We start from the raw sequence: 22,857 nt of genomic DNA on the forward strand, positions 1-22,857 counted from the left end.
CAGGGACAGCCAGGGCACTCCCAGGGACACCTAGGGGACAGCCAGGGCACCCCAGGGACACCCAGGGCACCCCCAGGGACACGTAGGGGACAGCTAGGGCATCCCCAGGGACACCAGGGCACCCCCAGGGACACCTAGGGGACAGCCAGGGCACCCCAGGGACGCCTTGGGGACAGCAAGGCACCCCAAGGACACCTAGGGGACAGCCAGGGCACCCCAGGGAAAGCCAGGGCACCCCAGGGACACCTAGGGGACAGCCAGGGACCCCCAGGGACAGCCAGGGCACCCCCAGGGACTCCAGGGCATCCCCAGGGACACCTAGGGGACAGGCAGGGCACCCCCAGGTACAGCCAGGGGACAGCCAGGGCCCCCCCAGAGGTTGAAGGGGCCCCCCCGCTCCAAACCCAGCACGGATGCCTGCGTTGCGGCCCCCCAAAAACCCATGGCCGCCCCTCGAGCTGATATCGACCCCCCCACAGCATCATTGATCCCCACCCGAGTGTCACTGACCCCCCCAATGTCATTGATGCCCCCCCAATATTCCATTGATCCTTCCTCAGCGTCGCTGACCCCCCCCAAAATTCCATTGATCCCCTCCACTTGATCCCGCCCTTTTTCTCCCCTCACGTTTCCCGCCCTTTTTCTCCCCTCACGTTTCCCGCACTTTTTCGTGGGGAACGACCCCTGAGGGGTCCTGTGGAAGGATTCTGGAGGTCTGAGGGGTGAATTTGGGGTTTGAAGGGAGGTTTTGGGGGGTCCCAGGGATGGATTTGGGGGTTTTTGGGGGTCCAAGGGATGGATTTGGGGGTCCCGGGGTGGATCTGGGGTCCTGGGGAGGTTTTGGGGGGTCCCAGGGGTGGATTTGGGGTTCATGGGGAGGGGTTTGGGGGTTTTTTGGGGCCTCAGGGGTGAATTTGGGGTCCGGGGAGAGGTTTTGGGGGTTTTTTGGGGTCCCAGGGGTGAATTTGGGGTCTGGGGAGGGGTTTTTGGGGGTCCCTCACCTGCAGGGCGTCGCGGGGGTGGCAGGGGGAGGGGGCAGCGGGGGGGGCCCAGCGCCCACCCCCCCTTGGGCTTCAGGAGGGCGTCGATGAGACCGAAACAGCTCGGGGGGGGGGGGGGGGTCAAAAACGGGGGGGGGTCACGGGCTGGAACCCCCCAGTGCCCCCCAAACCACCCCCAGGGCCCCCCCGACCTCCAGGAGCCCGCAAAACCCTCCTCAGGTTCCTTTGATGCCTCAAATGGGCCGCCCAAACCTCCCGAAGATCCCCGAAAAACACCCACAGCAGCCCCTTGAGACTCCCCGCAGACCCCCCAAACCCCTCCAGGACAACTCGGGACCCCCAGGACCCCCCAAAATCCGCCCCCCCCTCCCCCTGAGGCCTCATTTGACCCGCTCCACGTTGCGGACAGGCACCAGCTGATCAAGCCACAAGCACCAGCACCTGCGGGACTGGGATGGACTGGGAGCACTGGGAGGGTGATCAGAGAGAACTGGGATGGACGGGGAGTGGACTGGGACGAACTGGCAGGCGTGTGGGGGTCCATGGTGGGCACACGGTGCCTTACTGGTCTGTACTGGGATGGGTCTAATGGCCCCAGGGGAGGGGGTGTGGCCACACCGGTCCAGACTGGGAGGGGTGTCACCATGGCGCTGGAGGCGGAGTCGAGGATACGAGCGAGGCAGGGACACCTAGGGGACAGCCAGGGCACCCCCAGGGACACCTAGGGGACAGCCAGGGCACCCACAGGGACACTCAGGGCACCCCAGGGACACCTAGGGGACATCAAGGGCACCCCAGAGGTAGCCACGGCACCCCACAGATAGCCAGGGAACCCCCAGGGACACCTAAGGGACAGCCAGGGCACCCCCAGGGACACCTAAGGAACAGCCAGGGCACCCCCAGGGACACCTATGGGACAGCCAGGGCAGCCCTGGGACACCTACGGGACAGCCAGGGCACCCCCAGGGCACCCCAGGGACACCCAGGGCACCCCCAGGGACACCTAGGGGACACCCAGGGCACCCCCAGGGACACCGAGGGGACAGCCAGGGCACCCCAGGGACACCTAGGGGACAGGGAAGGCAACCCCAGGGACCCCCAGGGACAGCCAGGGCACCCCAGGGACGCCTTGGGGACAGCAAGGCACCCCAAGGACACCTAGGGGACAGCCAGGGCCCCCCAGGGACACCTAGGAAGACAGCCAGGGCCCCCCCAGGGACAGACAAGGTACCCCTAGGGGACAGTCAGGGCACCCCCAGGGACACCTAAAAGACAGCCAGGGCAGCCCTGGGACACCTAGGGGACAGCCAGGGCACCCCCAGGGACACCTAAGAGACAGCCAGGGCACCCCAGGGACAACTAGGGGACAGCCAGGGCACCCCCAGGGACACCTAGGGGACAGCCAGGGCATCCCAGGGACAGTCAGGTCCCCCCAAGGGACACCTAGTGGACAGCCCGTGGACCCCAAGGGACACCTAGGGGACAGCCAGGGCATCCCAGGGACAGTCAGGTCCCCCCAAGGGACACCTAGTGGACAGCCCGTGGACCCCAAGGGACACCTAGGGGACAGCCAGGGCACTCCAGGGACACCTAGGGGACAGCCAGGGCAACCCCAGGGACAGCCAGAGCACCCCAGGGACACCTAGGGGACAGCCGGGGCGCCCCCAGGGCCACCTAGGGGAAAGCCAGGGCACCCAGAGCTCCAAGTGCTCTCCAAGGCAGGCTCAAAACCCTTACCAACGATTGGCTTTAATTAAGCAACTCACACAAAGTCACCAGCACCACACGGTTGGTCTGTAACGGCTGCAACAAAATATGCCCTCCTGGAAGCAGTTCAGCACTTACTGATCACTTCTTTGTTTTGGCACTTCCCAGCCAGGGCCTGCGGGGCCTCCTGCAGATGCAGGTCTTCGCTGACAAGGCTCCACTTGTGCAGCAGCAGCAGGATTAGGGGCAGGAGCAGGAGCAGCTCCCTGAAATTTTAGAAAATATTAGAAAAATACAGGCAAAAATCTCACCTCTGTCCTCCCCTAAGAACATCCCTAGGACATCATCCCAGTTTTTCCCAGCTAGGAGCTGCAAGGAATTCAGGCAGGGGAATTGACATCAGGGAACAGCTTTGTAAAGTCAAAGGCAGAAAGAGAAGATCCACCAGCAAAGGGCAGGAAAGGGGAAAGGTTTCTGAAAACATTTCTGCAGTCTAATTAATAATTATTTCTGCTTCCCCAGCGAGAAGAACACAAACTCACAGCCATTCAGGCCTGACAGTCCCCTGCAGCCAGAGCTCAGCACACATCCACAGAAGCAAGTCCAGCACCTGAAAGAAAAAAAAAAAAAAAAACAACAAAAAAACACAATCAAACCAGAAGGAAAAGGTGATTTCTTTGGCTTCAAAGTTATTTCAAGTTCTTAAAGCCCAACACAGCTGATAGGAGAAACAGAGTCAGGGCTCCTGGCAGACAGAGGGTGTTTTCCCCCCCAGGGGACTGCAGAGGAATTGTCTGGGACTTGGACTGTCCCTCGGGGTGACACCAGTTGCTGTGACTTTTATCATTCCATATGTTTGACTCCCAAAACTTCCCAGCCCAGGGGCTTGAGCTGACAGGGCAGCACAAAGATTGTTCTCTGTGTGGTGCCCAGATTTGGGGTTCACTGTCACCTTTGCTAGTTTAGATGAATTATACCCACGGCCCCGAATTCCCTGCTCAGTTCCTGCTGCAATAACCTCACAGTGCCTCACAGAGCATGGATATTCCCACGCAGAGCTGCTGCTTGAATGCCAGATGTGTCAGGAACTAGCAGAGCTTCCAAGGAAGCTCAGCAGGATAGGGACAGGATAGGTTTCTATTCCATAGATTTGGTTAATTCTAACCCTCATCCCCTGGGGGTCACCTGTCAGATTTCCCTGGAATTCAGCCACCCCCCTGAGCTCGGGCTCCAGGTGATGTTTCAGAGCAGGAGAAGGCACTGGCCGGCCTGTGCTGAGGCAGCCCCTGTGCCCTCGGGAGGACACAGCTCCCTGCAGGAGCTCAGCTCCTTTCCGAGCCCCAGCAGTGGCCTCTGCAAGTGCCTTTCCCTCAGGCAAGGGATGCCCATCCCTGCCTTCAGCACACCTCCAGTGGGACCCACCTGCAAAAGCTTTCCATCACTTCTGCACTCCGGCTGGCTCCCTGGAAAAGTCCAGACTTCATCCAAACGAAACTCCATCCCACTCAAACCTTTGATTTTGAGGCATCTCCGAGGGCCGTTGCTCTGGATTTAATTTCTGTGAGGGAGGAGCACCTTGGCTTTAATGCTGCCGATGGGTGATGTCCTCAGGCTGAAAGGGAGGGGATTTGGGGTGGCCAGGACATCCCTGGCAACTGTGTGGGAGCTCCGGGAGGTGGGAATTGCTGTCTGAGCCCCTCTGCAGACAGCCCGAGCCGCCGTTCCCGGGCAATGCCAGCTGTTCCCTGGGGAGCTCTTGGGCTGTGGGTGCCTCTGTCCGGGCTGCAGCATCTCCCCGTGCCCGGTGGGAGCAGCCCCTGGCCGAGGAGCCGCGGCAGCCCCGGGGCCGTGTCCGTGCCAGCCCCGAGCCCGGCCCCGGGCCCTGCGTTTGGCCGCCGCTGCCACGGGCGGGGCCCCGCAGGCACAGCTCCTCCCCTGCACATCATCCCAGGGCTGCTGGCCCCGCTGGGGCTGCCGGCCTCCTTCCTCCCTGCGCCTCCGGGCACCCGGGACACCTGCAGGAAACACCGAGGGACACTGCAGGCGGCACGGGGGGGCACCGAGGCCTCCGGCCAGAAAAGCAGCCCCGGCCTCAGCAGCTGCCATCAGTTTGGCCCGGCAACACTCACCTGCAGGAAACGCCCCTGTGCGGGTGGGACCGGCCCTGCCTCTCTGCAGAGCTTTGGCCGTGGAAGAAGGGAAGCCTCAGGACTTGTCCTGCTCTTTTCCGCCCAGAAAGAGACTTTGTGTAAGTACTTTTACGGCAGCTGTTGAGTAAATCCTGGAAAGGACAGGAAATCAGCGTCACTGGAAGAGCTTTGTGCTGTCGTGAGCTGCCAGCCAGTTCTGCCCTCGAGCCATTCCAGGGGCTGCTGTGTGAAGCAGCTTTGGCAGAGAAGGCGGCACTGCACTTACCTTAGTGGGGCCAAGCGTTGCCATCCTATGGAGGTCCATCCCCATAATGCAGAGATTGGTTCAGCTGCTTGGAGCAGAGTCCGGGTAATGCCAAGGTGCTGAGTTCGATTCTCAAACGGTCCGTCTGCTTGAGAGTCAGATTTTAGGATCCCTCTCAGGCTCAGTATATCCTGTGACCTGGAAATAAGAGGAAAATTCTCGGCTGAGTTTTAATAAAACAGCTTTTGCCATTGCAGGGTGTGAGCTGCACTCGGTGATTTTCGGCCGCGATGAGCCCCACGAGCATTCCGCCCTTCCTTGCCGCCATCTTGGTTGCGTCTGAGGCCACTTCCGGTCCCGCCGGCATCTTTTTTGCGGCACCGCTAAGGCCCCCGGCAGGTGTTTACACAGACGCCTGACTAAATCCACGAATCCGAACCCGGAGGCGGCGCGGATGAGCACATGGCCGGTGTCTGCACACCTGGAAACGCCGCGGAAAATTGCGCCCGGGCGGCGCTGTAGTCGGGGTTTTTGTGCAGGCATCTGCGTAAACGCCTACAGGGTCCTTATTTTTTCCCGCCCTTTTGGCCGCCCTTTTTGGAAGGTCGGGCGCCTCGCGCCTCGGCGCCATTTTGTGAGGGGCGACGCGTGACTTCCGCTTTTCCTTGCCGCCATCTTGGTTGCTCCTGAGGCCACTTCCGTCCCGGCCGCCATGTTCTTTGTGGCTCGGCATAGGCCTCCGCCAGGTGTTTACACAGACGCCTGACTAAATCCACGAATCCGAACGCAAGCGCGTCGCGACTGAGCACACGGCCCGTGTCGGCACACCTGGAAACGCCGCGGAAAATTGCGCCCGGGCAGCGCCGTAGTCGGGGTTTTTGTGCAGGCGTCTGGCTAAATGCCTATAGGGTCCTTATTTTTTCCCGCCCTTTTGGCCGCCTTTTTTGGAAGGTCGGGCGCCTCGCGCTTCGGCGCCATTTTGTGAGGGGCGACGTGTGACTTCCGCTTTCCCTTGCCGCCATCTTGGTTGCTCCTGAGGCCACTTCCGTCCCGGCCGCCATGTTCTTTGTGGCTCGGCATAGGCCTCCGCCAGGTGTTTACGCAGACGCCTGACTAAATCAACGAATCTGAACGCGGACGCGGCGCGACTGAGCACACGGCCCGTGTCCCCACACCTGGAAACGCCGCGGAAAATTGCCCCCGGGCGGCGCCGTAGTCGGGGTTTTGTGCAGGCAGCTGCATAAACACCTATAGGGTCCTTATTTTTCCCGCCCTTTTGGCCGCCCTTTTTAGAAGGTCAGGCGCCTCGCGTCTCGCCGCCATCTTGGTAGTGGAACCCACTAAAATGCCCCCTCGGCCGCTCACACAAGCGCCTGACTCAATGGACTGCCGCCCGCGGCGCCGCTGCGCCCCCATCCCGTGTCCGCACACCCGCAGACGCCGCGGAAAAGCGCGCCCGGACGGCTCCGGGGTCCGGGTGGCGCGCGCAGGCAGCCGGCTGCCACGCGCCCGGGCTCCTTGCCTTTTTCCCTCCCTTTCGGCCCCGAGCTGCGGGCGGGCGGGCGGCAGCGCCGCCCCCGAGCTCACAATGCGGGGCTGCCACGCGCGTCGGGGACGGGCGGGGGGGGACAGCTGCACTACCGCTCTTTGCCCACAGGGTGGCAGCACTGCCGCACGGCTCCGGCGGGACGGTCATGGGGGACAGCTGCACTACCGCTCTTTGCCCACAGGGTGGCAGCATTGCCGCACAGATCAGGCGGGACGGGCGGGAGGGACAGCTGCACTACCGCTCTTTGCCCACACGATGGCAGCATTGCCGCACAGATCAGGCGGGACGGGCGGGAGGGACAGCTGCACTACCGCTGTTTGCCCACACGGTGGCAGCATTGCCGCACAGATCGGGCGGGCCGGGCGGGGGGGAAGCTGCACTACCGCTCTCTGCCCACAGGGTGGCAGCACTGCCGCGCGGCGGCGCGGAGCGGAGCCATAAACGAACGTGCCCAGAAATGCCCTTCCGAACAGCCTCCGGAATAAATGGCCCAAAAGACCCCCGAGCACACCTGCGAGAGCCCCGCCAGCAACCAGACCGAAACAAAAAAGCCTTTCGTTCAGGCTCTATTTCAATATTTTTTATCTTTGTGATTCTGATATTTACATTAATCATTACAATTCAGCTTTTATATTATGTACATTATACATCATGTATTATGTTTATTATACTATTATATTTATTATATATATTAAGTATAGAAAGTTATATATAAAATAATTTATTATTTATTATGTAATGTTATAAATAATAATACATTTCATTGAAATATCATGATTATGTACATTATAGATGTTTATATTATGTATATTATATATATTTATAAAACGTGTAGTATGTAATAATATATTGTGTATTTATTATTTATATTATTTTTCATATCCTATACTTTTTGTTATTTTTCTTTTTCATTATTTTTTAATTCGTTTGTTTATATTTTAAACGATATTTTACACTAGATGAATTCATTAACCTAACACATCAGAAACACAATTAATTTGAATTAAATGAGCCTGGTTTTCTAAGGGGTAAAGTTTTAATCTTTATTCAAATAATATGGGCATGTTTTCTCTTTCTCTATGGTTTTTTTTTGGTGGGTTGCGGGGGAGTTTAGTTTGTGGGTTTTCTTTTTTTGTTCGCTTTGTTTTGGAGTTCTTTGCTAATAAACAAGCAGGGTCGGAGAGTTCAAAATAAAACGTCTACTTTGTTTTTATTGCCCCCTCTGAAATACGCCTCGACAGCCTGGACAGCAGGCTGCTGCTGGTAACGCTGTGCACGGGTAGGAGGAGACCTGGTCGGGGCTGGGAAGGAAAAAACGGCACCACGGTGGTCACAGCTTTCTCCCTTCAGGAGTTTTATGGAGCAGAAAATACAGAGCTTTTGCCAACTGCGCTCTCTATGACATCCCGACGTCCAGCGGGCACGGAGGTCATTTCTCATCTTTCTTGCCAACAGCCAAACCCCCAGGCGCCCGGGGGAAGAAAGAGTATGGGGAAAAAAAAAAAGGAACAAAGAAAACATGAAAAAATAAACCAAAACTATAGAAAATAATAAATAAAATTAAAATACCAAAAGAAAAAAATTTCAAAGTAACAAAAAAGTGGAAAAAAAAATTAAACAAAAAATTAAAATAAAAAACTAAAAGTAGTTTTAACAAGTAAATAAATAGCTAAAGAAAAAAATATAAAAATTAAAAAACGGAAGAAAAAGTCTTTGAAAAACCACAAAACGCAACATGAGAAACCACAACAAAAGAGCATAAAAATACAAAAATAACAAGAAATAAAATACAAAATTAAATAAATGCAGCTTTCACCTCCTGCCACTGCCTAAAAAAGCACCATGGCTTTCCTCAATTATGCAGCAATAAGGGAAACAAACCCAGTGCCCCCCAGAACAGAAGGTTTTCTAGACAATTCCCACTTTTGCTTGGAAACAAATTCTATTTTAGTGGGAAGCTCATTTTGGACAAACACCCAAATGTGCCAAGGTAGGAAAGAACCAGCCCCCTGTGTCCAAGGAACAGCAGCTAGGCCTGGATTCAGGTTTTAATGGCATTTATGTAATTAAAAATGCAGTAAATTGAACTTTACAAAGAGATGAATCATGGCAAATAAATACTTCAACGTTTTCTTGGGAATTCACAGAATTTTGTGGAGATGGTGCTGGACAATTCCTGATTTACCAACATTAATTGGGTAAATTTCCTTGGAAATGTGCTCTACAAGGTGCAAAAATTCCAATTAGGATGGAAAATTGGAATAAATAAATATTCCCTTACTAAAATCAGAGAGAAAATCAGAGTTATTCCTTCAAATAAAAGGAAGGAATAACATCTAAATCCAAGCTTGCCTGAAAAACAAGCTCAGGAATTTCTAACATTGAAAACTTTTGCAAGAGTCATGAAGCTGGTGAAAGTTCATGGAATGATGATTTAAAATCTGCTTCCTCTGCTCTAATTTAAAGGGAAGTGGGAATTCAACAGGTCCAGTTACTCCTATCCAACCTTGGACTGGGATAAGGCCTTCCAGTGGCTTCACTTCCTACTGGCTCTCTCCTTTTCGCCAACTACCTGCAAGAGGAAAAGCAACAGGAATAAAGTCTCAAACAGGATGTCCTTGGTCCAGGCAGACTGAAATGCAGCTCCCAGGGAGGGAGGCCAGGCTGTGCCTCGGGGAGCTCCGGGAATCTGGGATTGCCCGTGGGATTAAAGGGCTGGAAAAGCACACCCACCTGCCAGGTTCAGTGCTGGGACCGAGCAAGGCCGGGGCTCGGGGGCAGCAGTCAGAGCTGGGACTGCAGGAGAACACCCCAAACCCGGGTTAAACATCCGGCACGACACGCAGCACGCTCCGGGAGAAACTCGGGTGGGAGAAGCCCCGGGATGCTCCACGTTCCTTGCCCTTGGCAGCTGTGCCAGGGCCTCCATCAGAATGCTGACCTCACCGTGCAGCTCCTACAAAATAGGAGAACTTATGGGAATCGCCCAGCAATCCATGGACTTCCAGTTATTAAGAACCACAGCTGCAGCGAAAGGTGCCCAAACTCTACTGCAAACCAGCAGGTCTGAGGAGACGCAGGGATTTATTCCTGAGGGGACACAAGGATCCCTCAGCCAGCCAGGATTTCTCCCAGGCTCTTCCCACTGCTCTCTGAGGACACAAACAGCAGTTTTTCCCTGGAGTTCCCCTTTGCAACAATGCCAAGACTCATGTTCTCCTCCAACCCCAGGTTCAGGAAGGAAAGTAGGAATATTATCACTGCACAGACTGTCCAGGAGGGTGTGACTGAGGCAGCAGCACCAGCTCCCACTCCACTGCTGCTCTGGATTCCTGAGCAGCTCCTTTCCATCCTGCCCTTCCCAGCACCATTCCCTGGGTGCCATGTCCACAGACACCTTCTCCATGCCGCTTAAAACCCACAGACACCAACAGAAAGGAGATCAAAAATCAATTCACATGCTGCTAGCCAGAGAGAATGGGAGAGGCCTAAAAATCTGCATTTATTTTAGAACACTAGAGCAATTTCTTCATGACCCTGACTATCAGTGATGGGCAGATAAACACCTTCTTTAACTTACTACCTGCAAAAACATCAAGTTTCAAGTTTAGTAAAGATAAAATTTTGCTGCAAAAATAAAAGAGGTGGGATGTTGGTGTTAGTGCTTTAACCTTCGGACATTAGCGGGTATTTGTAAAACAAATTCATTATTGAAGCAGCTAACTTGAAAATAAGGGGGTTTTACAATAAAGTTGACCAAAAAAGAGTCTCAAAATTAAGATATAGGTTGCACAAATATTTAAGAAAAAAAAAGTTGTCTTTCGTGCATATAACCTGCCAGCCTCTCATGTTTTCAGTCCTTACCATTTATTTTTACCAAGGTGATGAGTAAAACCTTGTCAAAAGCTCAAAAAAAAAAAACAATCCAGGACAAGGCAGGTGTTTTCCCAAGTACCCCCAGTGTGGAGCTGTGTCAGCCACAAGTGTTTGCTCCCTCAGCCCAGCCCGAAGCAGGCTCCAGCTGCTGCCCAGGGGTTACCAAGGGACTCACCTGTTTCAAGCTGTAAATGCAGGTGGCCTGCACTGGAGTGCCAAAAAATGTGAAATATGTGACTCTCACCTTGAATAGCGATCGATCTTCTCAGGGGAGCCCCTCACCCAGGATGGGGGGCTCTGCCACGGATTTCATCCCTCTGCATCTGAAAGAAAGTTGGGACAAAAGTCAGAGTGCTGCAGGATACCTTGACAGCTCCACACATCTTGTGGCAATCTAGGAATACCCTCTACAGTCTAACTACACCCCACATCACAAATTTCAAGCCCCCAGCACTATTATCCTATTACCCCCACACCCAGACTGAGCATCAAGGCAGAGCAGCTCCAGGCCAAACACACACCAACACCCGTGACACAGCACAGGACAAACGAGGGGACACAACAGGGATAGAAAACTCTGGCAAGAAGAATGACCCTGAGGGTCCAGAGAACTCGGAATGAGATGACCGAGGTAAGATGGAAGGTGAGCTGGCCAGGCTCAGAGAACCCTGCAGGAACAAGATGCCATCGGGATGACTTATCCCAAGAAATGCAGAGATGGATGCCCGAGAACCCTACGGTCAGAATCCTCGACCTGTCTTTGCATTCTCACAAGACCTAACCCGCCGAATGGATCAGGGCGGTGCACGGCTGTCAATACAGCTCAGAACAAGACCTGAAAAGGCATCGGACTGGATGCTTGTGAAGAGAGATGGATTCTGATGAGTGTCCGAGCAGCTGAGACAAAGGCACCTGGCTGAGGAGCACAGAGATCAGAAATGCTAAGACTGATGCCAGAGGTTTTGACAGGCCCCTGAAGGGCTAAGGGAAAAGACAGCACACACAAGACACCCAAGACACAGAGTGCACAACAGACACAACACACACCAGGACTGCTCTGCCCTGCACACCTCGGCACTGTGATCCAGAATGAGACTCTCCCTGGATGAAACCTAAGGGGTCACAGCTTAGACATCCCTGTCTTCAAACCTGACTCAAAAAACCTTGCTAGTGACCCCACACTCTTCTTTCATGCCCTCTACGGCTCTGAGCTCTCCACTTATCTCTCAGATGTCTGGGGAGGTGCATCCACGCCGGGTCCCAAAGAAGGCTGCCTCTCCCTCGGGGAAATTCCTGCTGTGACCAGGCTGGTGTCTCCTCGTCAGCTACAATAAAGAGAACTAAACGTGACCCTGTGCTCTTAGCAGCACATCAGCCAGAAACCAGCAATTCTGCTACTCACAGTCTCCTAAGCTTGCCTGTGTCCTCGGCCCTGTGCTTCAGCTGCGCTCAGAGGCCAACGCCGGCGTCGCAGGGTCTGGTCTAAAAATAAAGACAAAGAACAGAGCTGTAACACGGCCACCATTTACACCTCCCCTGCAAATCAAAACAGTGACCGACCTTCTCAGGGGAGCCCCCTCACCCAGGATGGGGGGCTCTGCCACAGATTTCATCCACCTGCATCTGAAAGAAAGTCAGAACAACAGTCAGAGTGCGGCAGGATACCTTGACAGCTCCACATATCTTGTGGAAATCTAGGAATACCCTCGACAGCCCTGCTACACTCCACATCACAAATTTCAAGCCCCCAGCACTATTATCCTATTACCCCCACACCCAGACTGAGCATCAAGGCAGAGCAGCTCCCGGCCAAACACACACCAACACCCGTGACACAGCACAGGACAAACGAGGGGACACAACAGGGATAGAAAACTCTGGCAAGAAGAATGACCCTGAGGGTCCAGAGAACTCGGAATGAGATGACCGAGGTGAGACTGAAGGTGAGCTGGCCAGGCTCAGAGAACCCTGCAGGAACAAGATGCCATCGGGATGACTTATCCCAAGAAATGCAGAGATGGATGCCCGAGAATCCTACGGTCAGAATCCTCTACCTGCCTTTGCATTCTCACAAGACCTAACCCGCCGGAATGGATCAGGGCGGTGCACGGCTGTCAGTACAGCTCAGAACAAGACCTGAAAAGGCATCGGACTGGATGCTTGTGAAGAGAGATGGATTCTGATGAGTGTCCGAGCACCAAAGTCAAAAGCACCTGGCTGAGGAGCACAGAGATCAGAAATGCTAAGACTGATGCCAGGGGTTTTGATAGGCCCCTCAAAGGACAAAAGGAAAAGACAAGACACCAAACAGACAGAGTGCACAACAGACAAGTGACACAACACACACCAGGACTGCTCTGCCCGGCACACCTCGGCACTCTGATCCAGAATGAGACTTTCTGTAGCCTAAGCGGTCACTTCTTGGACATCCCTGTCACCAAAAATGACTCAAAAAATCCCTCCCGGTGGCCCCTGATCCCACACCCCGCTTTCAAGCCCTCCCTGGCTCCGAGCCCTCCACTTATCTCTTGGACGTCTAGGGAGGTGAATCCACGCTGGGTGGCAAAGAAGGCCGCCTCTCCCTCAGGGAAATTCCTGCTGTTGCTGGGCTGTTGTCTCCTACACAGCTACAATAAAGAAAACCAAACATCAAAGCATAATCTTGGCAGCCCATCACCCAAAACCCGACAATTCTGCTACTCACTGTCTCCTAAGCTTGCCCGTGTCCTCGGCCCCGCGCTTCAGCTGCGCTCAGAGGCCAACGCCGGCGTCGCAGGGTCTGCCTGGGTAAAGAGCAGACAAGGTGACATGGCAGCGCTGGAACTTGAGGGGACCATCCCTCCTTCTCCTCCCTGACTCACCTCAACTCCTCGGCCGTTATCCAAGACTACCTGGATGGGGCCTTCACAAGGAGAAGATCAAGGCTCCATCACAGACTCCTGGAATGCTCCCGGAGGGCTCACGGGTGAGGTGACCCGGGTCTGTCGTCCGGTTGGTGAGAGGGGAGCTCGGCCTCCTGCGAGTGGACTCCCTAAAACACACAATAACGGAGGCTTAGAGTTGCACCAGCGAGTGAGGCTTGAACAATAGCAACTGCTTCTGTCCACCCATCGCTGCTCACCTCGCCCACGTCAGCTTGACTGCTGAGATCCGGCTTTACCACCTAAAAATAAAGACAAAGAACAGAGCTGTAACACAGCCATCATTTACACCTCCCCTGCAAATCAAAACAGTGACTGACCTTCTCAGGGGAGCCCCTCACCCAGACTGGGGGGCTCTGCCACAGATTTCATCCCTCTGCATCTGAAAGAAAGTTCGGACAAAAGTCAGAGTGCTGCAGGATACCTTGACAGCTCCACATATCTTGTGGCAACCTAGGAATACCCTCTACAGCCCTACTACACCCCACATCACAAATTTCAAGCCCCCGGCACTATTACCCTCGTACCCCCACACCCAGACTGAGCAGCAAGGCAGAGCAGCTCCCGGCCAAACACACACCAACACCCGTGACACAGCACAGGACAAACGAGGGGACGCAACAGGGACAGAAAACTCTGGGCAAGAAGAATGACCCTGAGGGTCCAGAGAACTCAGAATGAGATGACCGAGGTGAGAAGGAAGGTGAGCTGGCCAGGCTCAGAGAACCCTGCAGGAACAAGATGCCATCGGGATGACTTATCCCAAGAAATGCAGAGATGGATGCCCGAGAACCCTACGGTCAGAATCCTCGACCTGTCTTTGCATTCTCACAAGACCTAACCCGCCGGAATGGATCAGGGCGGTGCACGGCTGTCAGTACAGCTCAGAACAAGACCTGAAAAGGCATCGGACTGGATGCTTGTGAAGAGAGATGGATTCTGATGAGTGTCCGAGCAGCTGAGACAAAGGCACCTGGCTGAGGAGCACAGAGATCAGAAATGCTAAGACTGATGCCAGAGGTTTTGACAGGCGCCTGAAAAGACTAAAGGAAAAGACAAGACACCCAAAAGACACAAAGTGCACAACAGACACAACACACCCTGGGACTGCTCTGCCCTGCACACCTCAGCACTGTGATCCAGAATGAGACTTTCCCTTATTGTAGCCTAAGGGGTCACATCTGGGACATCCCCATCTCCAAACCCGACTCAAAAAATCCCTCCCGCTGACCCCTGCCCTGGCACCCCGCTTTCATCCTCTCCCTAGTTCCGAGCCCTCCACTTATCTCTCAGATGTCTGGGGAGGTGAATCCACGCTGGGTCCCAAAGAAGGCCGCCTATGCCTCTGGGAAATTCCTCCTGTCACTTGCCTGCTGTCTCCTAGTCAGCTACAATAAAGAAAACCAAACATCAAAGCATAATCTTAGCTGCACATCAGCCAAAAACCAGCAGCTCTGCTACTCACCGTCTCTTAAGCAGGACCGGGTCCTCGGGCCCCGTGTGTGCTTCAGCTGAGCTCGGAGGCTGACGCTCGCAGCGCCAAAGCCTTAGAGGCATTACTGGCACCGAGCCCACCCACCGTGGCCTCCATTAGGGCTGTGAGCATCCCCGGTTAGAGCAGGACAGGAACGCAGGGTGGACATCCCCGGTGAACCTCAACCCTGTGGACTCGGCCCCACCACTGTCACTTCCTGCCTGGCCCTAGCTTAGGGTTACTGCCTGCACCTCTCAGGACTTCTGGCCTTGTCTTGCCATTAGGATTGCTGCCTGCACCTGCTCTCAGGGAAACAGTGTTGGAAGCAGCACTGTGAGGACTGGGATACCTGTACTCTGACTTGTATCCTAGCCTGTACCCCTGATTTTCACTGTGTGTTCTCTAGTCCTTCAGTCCTTTACCTCAGCCTCTGTGTGCATCACTGTAACCTCCCCCCTTCTGAACCCTGCTTCTTCCGAGCCCTAGACCTTGCAGCCGGGGACGCTCTGCACCGTTAGGGTCCCAAGAGCTGTCCCGCACGCAGGACAGGTACATCCACAGTTGTTCCCTGCCTACCCTAAACGTGGCCCTGAGACAGGGCAGAGGCTGACAGAGCCGAACTCTTTGCGGTGGCAAAAGGCACGAAGCCTTACCAACCGCCGCCTCGAGAGGGAAATCAGGAGCACTTCCACCGGCTGCGGAGAGACAGGGAATCCCAGGGTGGGTGGGGCGGGAAACCCCCGTTATCCCCAGCCCTGCTGGATCCTGCTCCCCACTATCGCTTCCTGCCTGGCCCTAGCCTGACAGTGTCTGCACAGGTCAGAGCTTCTGGTGTGTTCCTGCACTAGGGCTGCTGCCTGCACCTGCTCTCAGGGGAAGTGTGCTGGTAGCAGTGCTGTGAGGGCCGCTACACCTGTACTCTGACTTGTATCCTAGCCTGTTCCCCTGGTTTTCACCGTGTGTCCTCTAGTCCTTGAGTCCTTTACCTCAGCCTCTGTGTGTGTGGCTACACCTCCCCCCTTCTAAACCCAACTTCTTTAGAGCCCTGCACCTCGCAGCCAGGCCTTCTAGCATTGTCCTGCATAAGGGCTCCTGCCTGTACCCGCACTCAGGGAAACGGGCATGTCTTTAGGGCTACTCCTTCGGGTTTGGGTCGGGCTGGTACACCTGTACTCTCAATTGGCACATCTTGGACATCCCTATCTCCAAACCTGACTCAAAAACCCCTCCTGACAAGTCCTGACCCAGCACTCCACTTTCATCCCCTCTGTGGCTCTGAACCCTCCACTTATCTCTTGGACGTCTGGGGATGAGAATCCATGTCGGGTGCCACAGAAGGCCGCCTCGCCCTCTGGGAATTTCCTGCTGTCACCGGGCTGCTGTCTCTTATTCGGCTACAAGAAATAAAACAAACATCGATGTATGATCTCAGCAGATCTGTTGGCCAATCGGTCAGGGCGTAAGACAAGTGGACCACCTCAAACACACAAACAATAACATAAGCTGAAGAGTTACACCGGAAACACCACTACACTTAACTGCATAAATACATAAATTTTCAAACAGACAACCCCAAAAAAATTCCAGCAAAAAAAGCCAACTCTTATCACCCCCAGTCAAACTACTGAATATAATAAAAACAACCCCACGTCCAATCCCCTCAATAATACTCCAGAACATATACCCAGAGCGCCCCCAAAGTTAAAGACCTCCCGCTAGCCAAATAAAAAGGAAAAAGCCCATGTCTTGCAACCTATATTAATTCATTAACTTAAAGCTTTAAAAATAAACATTAAAGTTTAAACCTTTAGATAACACTAGCACACCATAGACGCCAATCCCATCACTACATGCCAAACCAAAACTTATTTCAACCTTTTGTGCTGCTGCTGCTCGGCACAAAGGTTTGTCCCTCAGCACCTCCTGAAGTAATGTTCCACGCCCAAGGCCTCCCCCAGCCCCTGTGAGATGAACTCACCATCCTTCCATGAGCCTCACCTGGGAGCCCAGCATAAACCCCTCTCCTCCCGCAGCTCCGTGCCAAACTGAGCTCGGGCTCCCCTCTTAAAGCAGTGCTGGCAGGACCCGCCCCCTCGTTATCCTTTACAGCTTCCACCTGTCCCCTCATCAGTGTGACAGCTCTCACCTGGGGCTGCTCTGTCCCCTCATCAGTGTGACAGCTCTCACCTGGGGCTGCTCTGTCCCCTCAATCAGCCTGTGACAGCTCTCACCTGCAGCTGCTGCCAGTCCCTGCCGCTCATTTCCTGGACATTGCACTGTGTGCACTGACACGCTGGGGCACCGGGCTTTCCTTGCTGTGAATAAGGATCCCTCTTCTCCTGCACGTGCCCAAGGCTGAAACTGGGATTCCACCTCCTAAATTCCGTTTGTGTGAGGTTCACAATTCCTAAGGAAATTTCCCAGCAATCGTTACCCTTCATTTACATTTTCTCCTTTGGAATCATTACTACCTTGTCTTTCTGTGCAAGGGTTTCCAAACGTTCATTGGGAGTTCAGTAGCCGGGTTGGCTTGTTTATAACATAGCTGACAATCCCAGGCTCAATCCAAACACCCAGAGATACAGGGAAATATGGAGACAGTTTATAAATACTGCCCACCTCTGACCCTGAATTCTTCATCGCACATCCTTGGAGCAGATTTACTCCATCCTTTCTTCCCAGCAGCACCTCTCCAGCACAAATCTCACTTCTCACACCTGTTTCTTCCCACAAACCAAACAGAAATCTACTACAGGGCGAGGCGGGGAGGGGCGAGGCCGGTCTCGGCGCAGAGCCCCCGGGCCCTCAGGGCGGGCCGGGGGGACCGGAGCAGAGCCCGGGCCGGGTTGGAGCCGGAGCCGGTCTGAGGGCGGAGGCCCCGGGCCCTCAGCGCGGGCCGGGGGGCGGGGGCGGTTCCCGGGGCCCGCTGTCCAATCAGCACTGCCGATGCCTCAGCGAGCCCGCCAATCGCGGGGATTCAAAAGGGTGGCGGAAGTAGCTGCTGCTCTATGGGCTCGGTGAGGAACGCCCCGGTGGGGTCCCGGCGCCGTGCACTTGGGACCCGCCCCGCGCCCCTGAAGCCGCGCCCCCGGTACTGCCCGGCCCCGGCTGCCTCCGGCCCCGCCTCACAGAGCCCCGGCTCCGCCCCGGCCCCGCCCCGAGCCCGCCCCGGCTCTGCCCCTGCTCCGCCCCGAGCCCACCCCGAGCCCGCCCCGGCTCCGCCCCGAGCCCGCCTCGGCTCCGCCCCGAGCCCGCCCCGGATCCGCCCCGGATCCGCCCCGAGCCCGCCCCGGATCCGCCCCGAGCCCGCCCCGGCTCCGCTCCGAGCCCGCCCCGGCTCCGCCCCGAGCACGCCCCGGCTTGGGGGCGGGACCATCGCCCGCGACCCCCGCCCCGCCCCTCGCAGCTGAGCCGAGCCGAGCCGAGCCGAGGTTGCTCGCGGCCCTGCGCGGAGCCAGGCGGGGCCGGGAATGGGAGCGGGCGTTCTGGTTCGGGTCCTGTCAGTGTCGGCTGCGGCTCCCGAGAGGTGCGGCCCCCCCCGGCGGGCGGGTTGAGGGTCTCGGGGCCTGAGGCCCAAGCTGGCGTTGCGGTCGGGATCGGGACCGGGATCGCTGCGGGCGGCAGGAGCCGCTCCTGCTCCGCCTGCAGCCGGAGCTGCGCTGGGGTCCTGCCGGGGCTCTGGGCACGGGAGGACGGCGGCGGCGATTTCCTCTGATAACCTCTGATATCGACCCCCCCACAGCATCATTGATCCCCACCCGAGTGTCACTGACCCCCCCAATGTCATTGATGCCCCCCCAATATTCCATTGATCTTCCCTCAGCGTCACTGACCCCCCCCCAATATTCCACTGATCTCCCCACTTGATCCCGCCCTTTTTCTCCCCTCACGTTTCCCGCCCTTTTTCTCCCCTCACGTTTCCCGCCCTTTTTCTCCCCTCACGTTTGCCGCACTTTTTCGTGGGGAACGACCCCTGAGGGGTCCTGTGGAAGGATTCTGGAGGTCCGAGGGGTGAATTTGGGGTTTGGAGGGAGGTTTTGGGGGGTCCCAGGGATGGATTTGGGGGTTTTTGGGGGTCCAAGGGATGGATTTGGGGGTCCCGGTGTGGATCTGGGGTCCTGGGGAGGTTTTGGGGGGTCCCAGGGGTGGATTTGGGTTTCATGGGGAGGGGTTCGGGGGTTTTTTGGGGCCTCAGGGGTGAATTTGGGGTCCGGGGAGAGGTTTGGGGGGTTTTTTCGGGGTCCCAGGGGTGAATTTGGGGTCTGGGGAGGGGTTTTTGGGGGTCCCTCACCTGCAGGGCGTCGCGGGGGTGGCAGGGGGGAGGGGGCAGCGGGGGGGGCCCAGCGCCCACCCCCCCTTGGGCTTCAGGAGGGCGTCGATGAGACCGAAACAGCTCGGGGGGGGGGGGTCAAAAACGGGGGGGCGTCACGAGCTGGAACCCCCCAGTGCCCCCCAAACCACCCCCAGGGCCCCCCCGACCTCCAGGAGCCCGCAAAACCCTCCTCAGGTTCCTTTGATGCCTCAAATGGGCTGCCCAAACCTCCCGAAGATCCCCCAAAAACACCCAAAGCAGCCCCCAGGACTCCCCCCAGACCCCCCAAAACCCCCCAAACCCCTCCAGGACAACTCGGGACCCCCAGGACCCCCCAAAATCGGCCCCCCCCCTCCCCCTGAGGCCTCGTTTGACCCGCTCCACGTTGCGGACAGGCACCAGCTGATCAAGCCACAAGCACCAGCACCTGCGGGACTGGGATGGACTGGGAGCACTGGGAGGGTGATCAGAGAGAACTGGGATGGACGGGGAGTGGACTGGGATGAACTGGCAGGCGTGTGGGGGTCGATGGTGGGCACACGGTGCCTTACTGGTCTATACTGGGATGGGTCTAATGGCCCCAGGGGAGGGGGTGTGGCCACACTGGTCCAGACTGGGAGGGGTGTCACCATGGCGCCGGACGCGGAGTCGAGGATACGAGCGAGACAGGGACACCTAGGGGACAGCCAGGGCACCCCCAGGGACAGCCAGGGCACCCCCAGGGACACCTAGGGGACCTCCAGGGCACCCCCAGGGACACCTAGGGGACAGCCAGGGCACCCCCAGGGACACCTAGGGGACAGCCAGGGCACCCCAGGGACACCCAGGGCACCCCCAGGGACAGCTAGGGGACAGCCTGGGCACCCCCAGGGGCACCAAGGGGATAGCCAGGGCACATCGAGGGACACCTAGGGCACAGCCAGGGCACCCCCAGGGACACCTAGGGGACAGCCAGGGCACCCCAGGGACAGCCAGGGCACCCCCAGGGACACCTAGGGGACAGCCAGGGCACCCCAGGGAATGCCAGGGCACCCCCAGGGACACCAAGGGGACACCCAGGGCACCTCCAGGGACACCTAGGGGACAGCCAGGGCACCACCAGGGACACATAGGGGACAGCCAGGGCACCCCAGGGACAGCCACAGCACCCCAGGGACACATAGGGGACAGCCAGGGTACCCCCAGGGACACCTAGGGGACAACCACGGCACCCCAGGGACACCTAGGGGACAGCCAGGGCACCCCAGGGACAGCCAGTGCACCCCAGGGACACATAGGGGACAGCCAGGGTACCCCCAGGGGCACTTAGGGGACAGCCTGGGCACCCCCAGGGACAGCCGGGGCACCCCTAGGGCACCCCAGGGACACCCAGGGCACCCCCAGGGACACGTAGGGGACAGCCAGGGCACACCAGGGACAGCCAGGGCACCCCCAGGGACACCTAGGGGACAGCCAGGGCACCCCAGGGACACCCAGGGCACCCCCAGGGACAGCTAGGGGACAGCCTGGGCACCCTAGAGACACCTAGGAGAAAGCCAGGGCACCCCCAGGGACACCAAGCGGATAGCTAGGGCACATCCAGGGACACATAGGGGACAGCCAGGGCACCCCAGGGACACCTAGGGGACAGCCAGGGCACCCCGGGAAACCCAGGGCACCCCCAGGGACACGTAGGGGACAGCCAGGGCACACCAGGGACAGCCAGGGCACCCCCAGGGACACCTAGGGGACGGCCAGGGCACCCAAGGGACACCCAGGGCACCCACAGGGACAGCTAGGGGACAGCCTGGGCACCCTAGGGACACCTAGGGGAAAGCCAGGGCACCCCTAGGGACACCAAGGGGATAGCCAGGGGACATCCAGGGACACCTATTGGACACCAAGGGGACAGCCAGGGCACCTCCAGGGACACCTAGGGGACAGGCAGGTCACCCCCAGGGACACCAAGGGGACAGCCACGGCACCCCAGGGACACCTAGGGGACAGCCAGGGCACTCCCAGGGACAGCCAGGGTACCCCCAGGGACCCCTAGGGGACAGCCTGGGCACCCCCAGGGACAGCCGGGGCACCCCTAGAGCACCTCAGGGACACCCAGGGGACCCCAGGGACACCTAGGGGACAGCCAGGGCACCCAGAGGGACACCCAGGGAATCCCCAGGGACACCTAGGGGACAGCCAGGGCACTCCCAGGGACACCTAGGGGACAGGCAGGGCACCCTTGGGACAGCCAGGGCTCCCCCAGGGACAACTAGGGGACAGCCAGGGACCCCCAGGGACACCTAGGTGACAGCCAGGGCACTCCCAGGGACACCTAGGGGACAGGCAGGGCACCCTAGGGTCAGCCAGGGCTCCCCCAGGGACAACTAGGGGACAGCCAGGGAACCCCCAGGGACACCTAGGGGACAGTCAGGGCACTCCAGGGACACCAAGGGGACAGCCAGAGCACCCCAAGGACAGCCAGGGCACCCCCAGGGACACCTCGGGGAAAGGCAGGGCACCCCCAGGGACACCTAGGGGACAGCAAGGCACCCCAGGGACACCCAGGGCACCCCCAGGGACACCAAGGGGACAGCCAGGGCACCTCCAGGGACACCTATGGGACAGCCAGGGCACCCCCAGGGACACCAAGGGGACAGCCAGGGCACCTCCAGGGACACCTAGGGGACAGGCAGGTCACCCCCAGGGACACCTAGGGGACAGCCAGGGCACCCCAGGGACAGCCAGGGTACCCCCAGGGACCCCTAGGGGACAGCTAGGGTACCCCCCAGGGACAGCCGGGGCACCCCTAGAGCACCTCAGGGACACCCAGGGCACCCCCAGGGACACGTAGGGGACAGCTAGGGCACACCAGGGACAGCCAGGGCACCCCCAGGGACACTTAGGGGACAGCCAGGGCCCTCCCAGGGACACCAGGGTACACCCAGGGCCCCCCCAGGGACAGACAAGGCACCCCTAGGGACACCTATGGGACAGCCAGGGACCTCCAGGGACAGCCAGGGCACCCCAAGGGACACCTAGGGGACAGCCAGGGCACCCCAGGGACGCCTTGGGGACAGCAAGGCACCCCAAGGACACCTAGGGGACAGCCAGGGCACCCCAGGGAAAGCCAGGGCACCCCAGGGACACCTAGGGGACAGCCAGGGACCCCCAGGGACAGCCAGGGCACCCCCAGGGACTCCAGGGCACCCCCAGGTACAGCCAGGGGACAGCCAGGGCCCCCCCAGAGGTTGAAGGGGCCCCCCCGCTCCAAACCCAGCACGGATGCCTGCGTTGCGGCCCCCCAAAAACCCATGGCCGCCCCTCGAGCTGATATCGACCCCCCCACAGCATCATTGATCCCCACCCGAGTGTCACTGACCCCCCCAATGTCATTGATGCCCCCCCAATATTCCATTGATCCTTCCTCAGCGTCGCTGACCCCCCCCAAAATTCCATTGATCCCCTCCACTTGATCCCGCCCTTTTTCTCCCCTCACGTTTCCCGCCCTTTTTCTCCCCTCACGTTTCCCGCACTTTTTCGTGGGGAACGACCCCTGAGGGGTCCTGTGGAAGGATTCTGGAGGTCCGAGGGGTGAATTTGGGGTTTGAAGGGAGGTTTTGGGGGGTCCCAGGGATGGATTTGGG

At 57.6% G+C, this 22,857-nt stretch overlaps 4 long non-coding RNA genes across 5 annotated transcripts; all 4 read right to left on the reverse strand.

The window, feature by feature from the left end:
• Positions 1-2,858: 2,858 nt before the first annotated feature.
• On the reverse strand, positions 2,859-4,798 carry LOC136306114 (uncharacterized). The gene is made up of 3 exons (XR_010725516.1): positions 4,131-4,798; positions 3,251-3,318; positions 2,859-2,974 (listed from the first exon to the last, which is right to left on the reverse strand). It is a non-coding gene; the product is annotated as an uncharacterized lncRNA (long non-coding RNA).
• A 3,942-nt stretch (positions 4,799-8,740) lies between these two features.
• On the reverse strand, positions 8,741-11,385 carry LOC136306115 (uncharacterized). The gene is made up of 3 exons (XR_010725517.1): positions 10,772-11,385; positions 9,385-9,607; positions 8,741-9,223 (listed from the first exon to the last, which is right to left on the reverse strand). It is a non-coding gene; the product is annotated as an uncharacterized lncRNA (long non-coding RNA).
• Positions 11,386-11,955: 570 nt separating this feature from the next.
• On the reverse strand, positions 11,956-13,872 carry LOC136306116 (uncharacterized). Of its 2 annotated transcripts, XR_010725519.1 has the most exons (5): positions 13,769-13,872; positions 13,649-13,690; positions 13,389-13,558; positions 13,232-13,310; positions 11,956-13,154 (listed from the first exon to the last, which is right to left on the reverse strand). It is a non-coding gene; the product is annotated as an uncharacterized lncRNA (long non-coding RNA). The 2 variants fall into 2 exon arrangements; XR_010725518.1 differs by having other exon boundaries at positions 13,649-13,872.
• A 1,835-nt stretch (positions 13,873-15,707) lies between these two features.
• On the reverse strand, positions 15,708-17,778 carry LOC136306117 (uncharacterized). The gene is made up of 3 exons (XR_010725520.1): positions 17,542-17,778; positions 17,154-17,329; positions 15,708-16,316 (listed from the first exon to the last, which is right to left on the reverse strand). It is a non-coding gene; the product is annotated as an uncharacterized lncRNA (long non-coding RNA).
• Positions 17,779-22,857: the final 5,079 nt, after the last annotated feature.

Source organism: Chamaea fasciata, unplaced genomic scaffold (genome assembly GCF_029207755.1).
Source record: "Chamaea fasciata isolate MVZ Bird 193981 ecotype frontalis unplaced genomic scaffold, bChaFas1.0.hap1 SCAF_1000, whole genome shotgun sequence".
Classification (NCBI taxonomy): domain Eukaryota; kingdom Metazoa; phylum Chordata; class Aves; order Passeriformes; family Sylviidae; genus Chamaea; species Chamaea fasciata.